Below are 10,935 nucleotides of genomic sequence, written 5' to 3'. Positions count from 1 at the left end.
GTCTTCATCTTTAGCAGGTTCAGTTTCAAGTCCCATAGTTATCCTATTTAATCCAGCTTTCCTTAAGTGAATTATCATGCGTGATTTCCACTCAAAGTAATTGTATGGAGTTAGGATGGGCATATTTGTTTGATCCATGATGAAGGAATGCAAAGAAATGCTAAAAGGAAGAGAATCTAGCCACGACAATGCCCCCCCCTTTTTACTCAATCAAAGAACCCCCCCCAAAGAAATATGATTTGGCACTTTATTTTAGTGCATTTACAATTACCACTAGAAAGAGATGTTTAGTGGTCTTGATTTCAATGCATTACAAACCCTCATGAAGAGCATATGCTAAAAGTGAAACTTGGGCACAATAATCAAAGAAACAAATAGCACCACTGCGATCTACTCAAAAAATCATGCACTTTCAAAAAAAGAATCGCCTCGATACGAGGTCGTATGAGAAAGTTATGATCCTCCGAAGTTTCCAAAATGAGAACTGTGCACAGTCACGGCTGAGAATCTGCAATTTCTGAAGAATTCATGCATGAAAATCAAAAACTAACTCCATTAGTGGATAGAGCACAAAAAAATAGCCAAGTTCATAACAAGAATCATCAAAATCGGAGTCCGTATGAGCAAGAACGAGACATTTGAAAACTGCATTCAGATCTGCGGCTGCCAACGGAGAGGGGTATGGCTGTAGCTTTGCATGCTCGATTCTGAAAAATATACAACTTGCATGCAAAATCTAAAAGATACCCAGATGGTTTTTCGGGGCTGCGAACAAAACCCAAAAAGCATTTTTCTTGCTAATGAACAGAAGATGTTGCTGTAGTGTAAATCAGACGCTTTTAACAGTAAAAAACGGCTCCAAAAATCAGAAAATGACCCCAGCAACCAAAATATGACATGCAAATGCTGGATCAGCTTCTTAAGTCCATCAATGGCATGCTGGAACCTGCAAAACTGATTGAAAACTCCAAATATGCAAGTTGGTTGTCAAATTTGAGATTGAAACCCCTGAGAAAAACTGTTTTTGTCAAAACTTTTCTGATTCTCAGGATCATCCAAAGATGCAAGAGAAGAGCATACTTCATTTTTCAAAAAACTACAATAAAGTTTATTTTCCCCCTCCGAATCTCTCAAATAAGGAAACTAAAATCTACTCTTGCACATAGAAAAACTCTGATACCATGTTAGAATCTGAAAAGATTAATAACCCAGAAAACTAGTGCAAAGAGTAAATATCTAAACTATGAATGCAAATGATACAAAATCAAAATAGCATCATAGAGTTAGTCTCCAAGAGAGTAATGCAAATGCTGGAAGCAAAATAGCATTAAGAGGATGCAAAAATAAGAGATGCAAATACAAGCCAGGTAGCATGCTTATATAGGCTAGGAAGAGGGAGGAGGTGTCAACACCAACCAATGAGGAGCAACCATCTATCGGACTAAAGATAGCAAAGTATCTTCCCAAGATAGCTAATGGATGCTCACATGTAGGAAGGTGACACCTCACAACCATTCACCTAATAAGACATGCTTTATTAACCTAAGCGAGATTATTAAAAAGTGTAGGAAAAACCTAGCAAAAAAGCAAAAATAAAAAACTACACTAACACACACCCTATGGACAAGGAGTACCTGTGTGTGGTGGGACCCATTCATCCAACTTAGTGACAATAGAGATATTTTGAGAAATTCAACATGTGACAAGAGATAATCTAGAAACTCAGATGATCAAACTAGAACAAGAGACATGACATGTATATTGAGTTAGGATGAGTTGGTGAAGTGAACACTTGGTGTAAGGTCACTTTGTCACCATCGACTTGGAAAATCACAATGTCATTTGCAATAGAGTGTCACATGGTAGGGAAATCTCAGATAGGATGTGACAAGATTTCACCACGTGGGAAAAGATCACACAGTTGTGACATTATTGCAAAGGAAGGATGTTCACTCTATAATCATTGTGGCAAAGTGATCCAATGAAAATGTGACACATGTCTACAGGCCCAATAGTGAGGTGGTAGATCATTTGACCAACTAGAAGTTGACACGTGTTGCTAATGTGGTAAGTGCCTAGATGGATAATGACATGGCAGTTGACTAGATTCAACAACCTAATCAAGGGTTTCCATGTGACATCTACCTATTGACCAAAATTTGACCCATGTTGTATTTTGGGGAAATTTTGAATTGCTCAAATTGAATATTAAAATAAACTCTAATAAAGATGAATCCATACATAAGGAGAATAAGAGAAATATTAAAGGATCTCTTAAATGTTAAATAGACCTATGTGAGGTGAGTCTAACCAATTAGATCAAAAGGGAATATTAAATTCCAAAGGACAACAATTAAATTAATGGGTTGCATATTGAAAAAGTTTACACTTTATGATGAATTGAAATGCTTCAAATGTAAAATCACATGTTCATTCATTCTAGATTTGTAATTTTAGTTTGATGCCTAGGGCTTGATTTTTACTCAAATCTAGCACTATTATATACTATTGGAAAGGGGAGAAGACAAAATTTCCAATTTTATAATCAAATTAAGTGAAGATATCAATAAGGGAAATCTATTCCAAGATTTTGTACTGAAGGGCATTTGTTAAACTATATTTTGTTGGTTTTCCCATGATAGTTCAAATTAAGTTTGTAGGTAAATGATGATCTGGGTTGTCTCGAAACTTGAAGAGGGTGTTTTTATTGGTGATATTATTCTTTCTAATTCATTTGGTGGGCCTTTTAGCAATGTTTTTATTAGCATATCTGATTTTCTTCTAAAGGGGTTTCACATCATTTTAGATGGATATTTGAAAGTTTTTCATGTCAAGTGATGAGATTTAATCTAGTATTCATTTGAGGAGAGAGGCTTTTCTTTAGCAAATGATTAAGAATGGAGAAGACACATGGGATTATCACATTAGATTTGACCCTTCTTCCTCTTATATATCTTCTCATTCTCTTTCATGTACAGGGGTGGTTACCAAATGTTTGAGCAAGTTCTCAACCTGGCTTTCCACCATTCTTCAACACTCTTCTAGTTTTGAACAAGAAATGTATTTCCTTAAGCAATAATAAAGTAATAGTGATAGTTCTAGTTTATTTTTTGTTGCTTTAAGTTTTTGTATTTATCTTGATTGTATTTGGTTTCAAAGAGATTAATACAAAGCAATAATGATAGTATTTTCATCTTGAATCTTGTCTCCTATTTGTGAGTTGTGCAATTTTCTAAGATGTGTGGACAAAGAACCAAGATCTTAGATGCAGTTCATGAGTTAAAAGTCATTAAATGTGGGTGATCCCACAATAATGGGTTCCATTTTTTGACCAATTTTGACACTAAAATCAATATTTCTGAAACATACCTCACATTTGAGTGACTATATCTCTAAAACTATGAATAATTTCAAGATGACATAAACTAGTGATTTCTAGTACTTTGTTCCTACTTTGTACCCATATTTTTTAATTTTAAAAAAAATTATTTATGTCAATTTTTTCCTCTCCTCTAAAAAGTGGTACATATTAAAATTCAATATTTTTAAAGAGTGACAATCCGTTTGACACACATAACTTTTTTTCTAGAAAAGATAATGAGGTAATTATTTTTTCGTTGGATTTGTAACATCCATATCTAGAGGATGAATTTGGTTTGATTCAATTTGGTTGAATATTTTATAGTTTATGAAGTTTTGAAGTGACACAAATCGTAATTCAGACATACGTTCATTTTGACACAGATAATTTGAACTCAATTTATCATAAATCTAAAAAAAAATTGAATAGAAAGCTACCTCAATAATTATAGATATAGGATTTACATGATTCTTTTTGTTTGGTTCATGGATCTTACTAAAATCTCTAATCAAAAATCCATTTCCCTTTTTGTTTAGGAGTTGAAAGGATAACCCTCACTTATATTATAAATGCATAGGTTTTGTAATAAGTTGATACATACCTTTGTTATTTCGTGATTATAGAATAATTTGGAGTTTTAATATGCTTTTTTTAGATTCAAATATGTATTTTAGCACTAGTCATATGGATGAATCTAAGGTTTACCACCTAGGTTTTGTAGAGCCTGAAGTGTAGAAAGAGTATAGCCTTATAGTTGGATCAAGTTCTGTTCCAAGTGCATCCATCATAGTAATTAACTGACATTAGATGTATTTTGTTTCATCTACATGGTTATTTAAATACTATTAAATCAAGAGCCAATAGTAGTGTTGCTAAACAGATTGTTCTTTTTCAATAAACTCCCAAATGCCCAAATCTAAAAGAAATGATCATCTACCAATAGTTGGATAATCTATCATTGAGTTGATAGATTTCCTCTAAATTAAAAGGTACATCTCCCTTATGAATGATATGTAATGAATTTTTTTAATTCTTAATTTAACTAGGTGCGTTCTTAACCCAAGAATGAAAGAGGAAAACCAAGCCAAACCTAGACAGAACTAACTCAGGCAATGAAATACAATTTTGAACCTAACCAACTCCAAGAGTTCACAATACCTATGACTTCCTGGCATTGGTGATGCAATATGAATACTACTTGTGCAAATGTAGTGCAAAATGAAATGAAAAAGAAAGCTAAGTAATCCCAATTCCTATAATAGGAATGTCTGCAAATACTCTGATCTACAACCCATCCATTACTTAACACAAGATGCAAGATGATGCCCACAACTGAATACAACAATACTTTTATTGATTATAATTAGAAGAGAAATAACTAAATGCTCTGATTTAGTATAAAATTCTTGTTGTCTTGGACATCACAAATAAGAATGCTCAAATTTTATTTTCTCACAACCTCTGCTAAATCTATTACAAAAATTAGAACTCTCAACATGTATAATGAAAAATATAGAAAACTAAACCAAGTTCCTTCCCACTACTCTAGCTCTTTGTCTCTCACAAAAAAGAAGAACACTTTGCAAATGAAAAGGTTTTACAATAAATACATTCTCCAACAAACGTTTGGTTTCTTTCAATGACTTTTCAGTTCTGTAACCGACTCTTGTCTCTTTGACTTCTCATCCTTTTCCTTTTGAAAACTAATATTCTAATTAACTTTAAAGTTAACAATGATATATCTTAACATATTTAAATTATATTTTAAGAATTGAAATTTAAATATGTTAAATCAAAATATTTCCTTTGTTGGGTGGACAAAAAAATAGATATTGTTGCTAGTAAAAATGGGCCATGTTTTAGAGCGTATATATTTTTCTTCCACAGTTGGATCAAGCTCATTTTTGGATATGTTTTTCCAAACCTAATTTTCTGCATTCCAACTAAAGTGATCAGAAAAATAGTCATCGAGTCAAAATATATGAGCTACTAGATGCTGGTCTATATGACTATTACAAAATCAGAATTGATAAAATAAAGTTTCTAGCCATTCTTCTTTCACATGCTTTGTAACCCAGATGTCTTCAATTTGCCAGTATGTTCTTCCATGCTTACCATGTTGATTCTCTACTAAATTTTGGGAGTGATTCTCTAGAATGCTTGTGGCAAAAAATCCCAAATGGAGGTCAAAAAGTGTACCCAATTCTCAGTTTTATGTTTATTTGTTGTAGGTGAAATTTGCACATTCTAGTAACAGCTACACTTTGAAAATAATTAACAAGTAATACTTCTTCTTTTTTATTGTGTCACTGGTTACATAACACTCAAATTCATTCCTAGTGAAAATTTGATTTTTGTCTTCTCCCTTTCATGGAAAACTCCAACCTGACTACGAAAGGCATAATGGAAAATAAATTTTCTATTTCACATTTAATGTCATGTTGATGTCCAAATCTTCAAGAGATAAACCATTATGAGATTATCATTAATTTAAAAAAAAATTAAGAGCTCTTTTCCATCTCTCTATCGTGGATTTTAATGCTTGGTGGAAATTCCATTTTTGAGTGTGGAAAACACACTCAATCTTCAATTTTCCACCTCCATGTAGTGGACACAATTTTGACGTAGATTGATTCATAAATTACTTTTCTGAAGTGATCTTGATACTGTTAGAGTAAATAATTAATATTTAATTATTTATTCTATTGCTTAAGTTTACTTAGGTCATGCATTTATTTAATATTTCGTATTTAATGCATGTTGTGACAACACGGGAGTTTGTTCCCTTCTAGTTGTCACACTTATCTTCTAGCTTGTTCTACAAGCCTCCATGAGCTCTTTATATTCGAGCTCTCCTCATTATATTTTCATAACATTGAAAGCCATTTTCTTATTGTAAATACATTTCTTCTTGTGTTTGCATTATGATGGCTCTCATGTCCGTTTAGGGTTTTTCCCATGCTCCATGCTCTTCCCTTCTATGGCTTCTCTTTGACAGGTTCGCATGCAGGTGATCTTGGCGTCTTCGGAGTTGGCTTTCCTCAACTCCAACATGGTATTAGAGCCTTCCTATTGCAGCTTCGTTGAAGAAATTTTGAAGCCGTGATTTGAAGTCACAAACCCTAGTTTGTTTGTGCATTTTTTCTTCAAATCAGGGGATCAACAATTTTCGGAGCACTTTCAGCCCAAACGGACATCACCATTGGATCCAGAAGGCCATTTGCAGTCAGGATTCATATAAAACTTTTCGATTTCAGACACAGGGCAATTTTGGCGAATTTTTGAGGCCTCCAGGAGTCCGTCGTACGGTCGTACGGACGCTGCGACGATTTTTTTTAAAAAAATATATATATATTCGACAGCGCCGCCGCTGCACCACCGCTGGGCCACCACCGCGCCACCGGCGCGCCGCCCGCAGCGGCCACAGCTGGCAGCGCCGCCCGTTCCCCGGCCTCCTCCCGGCCGCCGCTCGTCCGCCGCCCTCCGCCAGCGGCTCCTCCTGGCTCCGCCGCCCTGCGGCCACCTTCGCCGGTTCCGCCGCCCCTGCGGCCGCCTCCGCCCGTCAGCGCCGCTCCGCAACTCTACAGCACAGTCAGCGGCAGATATCCAATCCGCGCGTGACACGTGGCAGGCGTGCCACGTGGCACATTGCCACGTGGCCCCTGCCACGTCATCGTCCGTACTGCCACGTGGCAATGCCACGTGGCACTTCTTTTTTGCGGCGACGGCCTCCAAGCCGTCAAATTTAATCGCGTGACTTGCTGACGTCAGCGCTGCATCATCATCCTTGCTTGCACACTCCTTCAAGTTCTCTTTTGGACCTACTTGTGGTTTTTTGGCCATAACTCTTGCATACGGAGGTATTTTTCTGATCCGAAAGAAGTGTCAGAAAGCTGGTTCCGAGACGGAGATTTTGGTGCAGGTATTTTTTGGTTTTGATGCTTTTTTATTGCCTATTTTTTCAGTTAAAGTCCAAAGTCCTGTTTTTGACTCCGGCATGCATATCTTTTGCGTCCCATGCCTGTTTTTGGAAAACTTTATATTTATGGAAAGCTGGTTCTGTGTACTTTTCAGAACTGTCATCTTTTTTCCTCACTTTTGGCCTCTTCTCTTTCTATCATAGTTTTGGCGTTTTTGCTCTATGGTTGATATTTTGAGTGTTTTAGGCCCGAGGATCGTTTTCCTGGCATGGTTTGCTTTCTTTTCGGCTGTACTTTCTTTTGGTTCAGCTCTTTTTCAGTTCTGATCATTGTAGCTATCTTTTTGAAGCACTTTTTATTTTCGCACTGAGATAAATTGTCACTTTTTCATTCTGGGAGTCATGAACGTTGTTTTGAGTCAGGTGTACTTGCACTATTTCATAAAGCACCATGGGGGGGATTATTTGTTTACTGTTTTAGGCATTCTCCCTTTTTCAAGTGAGTGTCCCTTCCACGACATTAGCCCATGCAGAGTCAGTTAGACCGTGTCTTTATCGGTGTCTGTACTTCTTTTCCTCTCTCCTCGTTCTTGGTTCGTTTGCAGAAGATTTGGCTCACCTTCTCAGTTTCCTGTCATCACACCCCATCTGCATTAAGGGGGGGTTATGCTGTGTTCTAATGCATCCGTGGTTCGATGGTTCGATAGTGTGAACTATGTATTCAGTGGTTGATCCTATATACAAGGCGATTGCAGTGGCTGGCTACCTATGCATTTCGGTGAGATGGATCATCTACCATATAGACATGCTCGGTTTGTGCCTTCTTCTTCCATGGAGGTTTCTTCAGATCAGCAGTTTGACAGATTTGCGGCTCTTCATGCTTCAGTGATGCTGCTTCTTCATGATCACTCATTGTTCCTGTTTTAGGGGACATTTTTCCTAGTTGGAGACTTCTTCAGCTCTTCACTGGGTTCTTACCTCTTTTTAGGGGAGGGTTTTTCCCATGTGGTTTTCTCTCTTTCCCCGTTTACAGAGGTTTCATTTTTCTTGCATTGTACTTGGGTACCTAAAATGGCCTCGTTGCCGGGACCCATTATGCATTCATCTTAGCTTTGTGAGCTTAAGGCATTTCCCTAAGTTGCACTTAAGGGGGGGTGTTAGAGTAAATAATTAATATTTAATTATTTATTCTATTGCTTAAGTTTACTTAGGTCATGCATTTATTTAATATTTTGTATTTAATGCATGTTGTGACAACACGGGAGTTTGTTCCCTTCTAGTTGTCACACTTATCTTCTAGCTTGTTCTACAAGCCTCCATGAGCTCTTTATATTCGAGCTCTCCTCATTGTATTTTCATAACATTGAAAGCCATTTTCTTATTGTAAATACATTTCTTCTTGTGTTTGCATTATGATGGCTCTCATGTCCGTTTAGGGTTTTTCCCATGCTCCATGCTCTTCCCTTCTATGGCTTCTCTTTGACAGGTTCGCATGCAGGTGATCTTGGCGTCTTCGGAGTTGGCTTTCCTCAACTCCAACAGATACTAGAATCTATATATCTTCATCTTGGATTGAGGTTTACCTTTTCTCTCCTCATGTGGAAAACTGAACTTTGACAATGAAAGGCATATCAAAAAATGAGTTTCCTGCTATGCTTTTCCCTTTGGTGGAAAATTAAACATTTTCTTCAGAAGTATTAAAATTTAACCAATAAAAATTTTAATTTAAAAAATTGCATGCATAATTATATGAAAACAATATGTAAAGTAAATGCACCCACATAAACACTAACCCTCCAATGAGAAGGTAAAACTAGGGTGGGGATGACACCCACAATTCTTCACTACTATAGCAATAAAGTTCACTGATTAAGGTTACTTATTTTTTACCATTCTCATGATTTTCCCTGTGAAAGGCCTGCCCTATTAAAAGCTTACAAGGATTGTTAGATCCTACCCTGTTAAAGGATACCAAATAGAACTCGATAGCGATTGTAGAACTTGATAGAACATGAATTACTTGGTTAACACTATAAACTACAAGATAAGCTAAATAACTGCTAACCATTTGATTAAGTGTGTGTCACTAATAAACAAACTTGACTATAATGTCAACACATACATCCCTGAGTTTAGTTACACCTTTAATGTGAACAATCGTATAAATTTAGAAATGCAAACATTAAAAGAGCATTAAATTTCTATATTTTGAATATTAAAAGCCATTTAACTAGCCATGAGAAGATATAATAGATCTGATAATGGAAATCTTTCTAAGTAAGAAAAATTGATGGATTGGATTCATCAGTCTATTCAAGCAAATGTCTATAGTTGCTAAAGTTGTGACCTTACCTGCGCTAGTATCCTAGATTAGACCTCTTGCCAGCAAGAATATGGGATATCTAAAGTCCCTGTTGAATGCTTCATTGAATAATATATGAGTCTACATTGACTGAAAGCTAGATAACCAAGAAAGTACAACCATTGGAATCATAACAATGATACCAAATGTAATTTCATATAACTATGCCACTACAACAACTGTATACCAAATTATAGAGGATTGCAAGAAGGGCTTGAACACTTGAGCAATTAAGATTAGACCCCAGCCAGTTGGTATGAATGCTAGGATACTCGTAAAAAAATTAGTGAATTTGAAATTGGTTAACTGTAGCAAAATGACCAATACTAAAATTGTCAAACTAACAACCAAGACTTGCATTGCACGGTAGTAGATATGTTGTTTTGTTGCATACTTATCATGAGCATATGAAATAACCATGTAAATAAAAATGGCCACAACCATCTACATCCATGAAAGAAGGTACACAATTATACTTTTGCTTCCCCTAGTAATACCCAACTGATAAACAATGTCGTACTGGAAAAAGAAAAAATGAATATCTAGGATGATCTCTAAAACCATTCCCCATAGTCCTATTGTTCATAAATGGTCAGTTTCCTCATTCCACCAGACTTCCCAACATTGATCTAACTTAGTTAAGACCCTCTTGTACCATATCCAATTCATAAAATCATCAAAGTCATAGACTACTTTCAACCAATCGAAACCTGATGGGATGAATTAAAAAGGTGTCATGATCCATGAGAGAACAAGAAACCAACTTGAGATGGTTAAAAGAATATAAAAAAATGTGTTTGTGTTAGTGTGAACTTGGTTGGATGAATATTTTGATAACAAACCCAAACTCATATCACACCTTGTATTGTCTTAATAAGTTTGGGCAAGTTTTCAGCTTCTTGCTTTCATGACACATCAACCCCCTTGCTTTTACAAACACATCAATCATAATGGAAATTGAGAACTAAATGAAAGCAAATATGAGTTTCCTATTGGAGAAAAAAAATTAAGCACTTTTTTTGAGACAAAGAATAATAATAAGTCAACCCTTGCAAGGAAAGCTCTCATTGTCTATAGAAGGACAATGATAGACAACACAATTTATTTCAACTCAAGTCACCTCACAAGTTAACAAAAGAGAGTAGTTCTCAGCTCAATATCACAGCAAAGGAAAGTGTCATTAGTTCAAAATTGCAAAAGGGACAAACAAATAGATTTTCAAGATCAAGTTTATTAATTACTTGCAAAATATCAATTTTTTAACCCTCCTTCAAGGTTGCAGTGCTGATAATC

General features: G+C 35.9%; 1 pseudogene; it reads right to left on the bottom strand.

Annotated features, from left to right (window-relative positions):
• Window positions 1–9,637: 9,637 nt before the first annotated feature.
• Window positions 9,638–10,380, bottom strand: LOC149528515 (callose synthase 12 pseudogene; annotated as a pseudogene).
• Window positions 10,381–10,935: the final 555 nt, after the last annotated feature.

Source organism: Cupressus sempervirens, chromosome 11 (assembly GCF_028749045.1).
Source record: "Cupressus sempervirens isolate cs-2001-9-10 chromosome 11, ASM2874904v1, whole genome shotgun sequence".
In the NCBI taxonomy this organism is placed as follows: domain Eukaryota; kingdom Viridiplantae; phylum Streptophyta; class Pinopsida; order Cupressales; family Cupressaceae; genus Cupressus; species Cupressus sempervirens.
The sequence above is the reverse complement of the archived record's forward strand: the minus strand, read 5'-3'. Positions and strand labels throughout refer to the sequence as shown.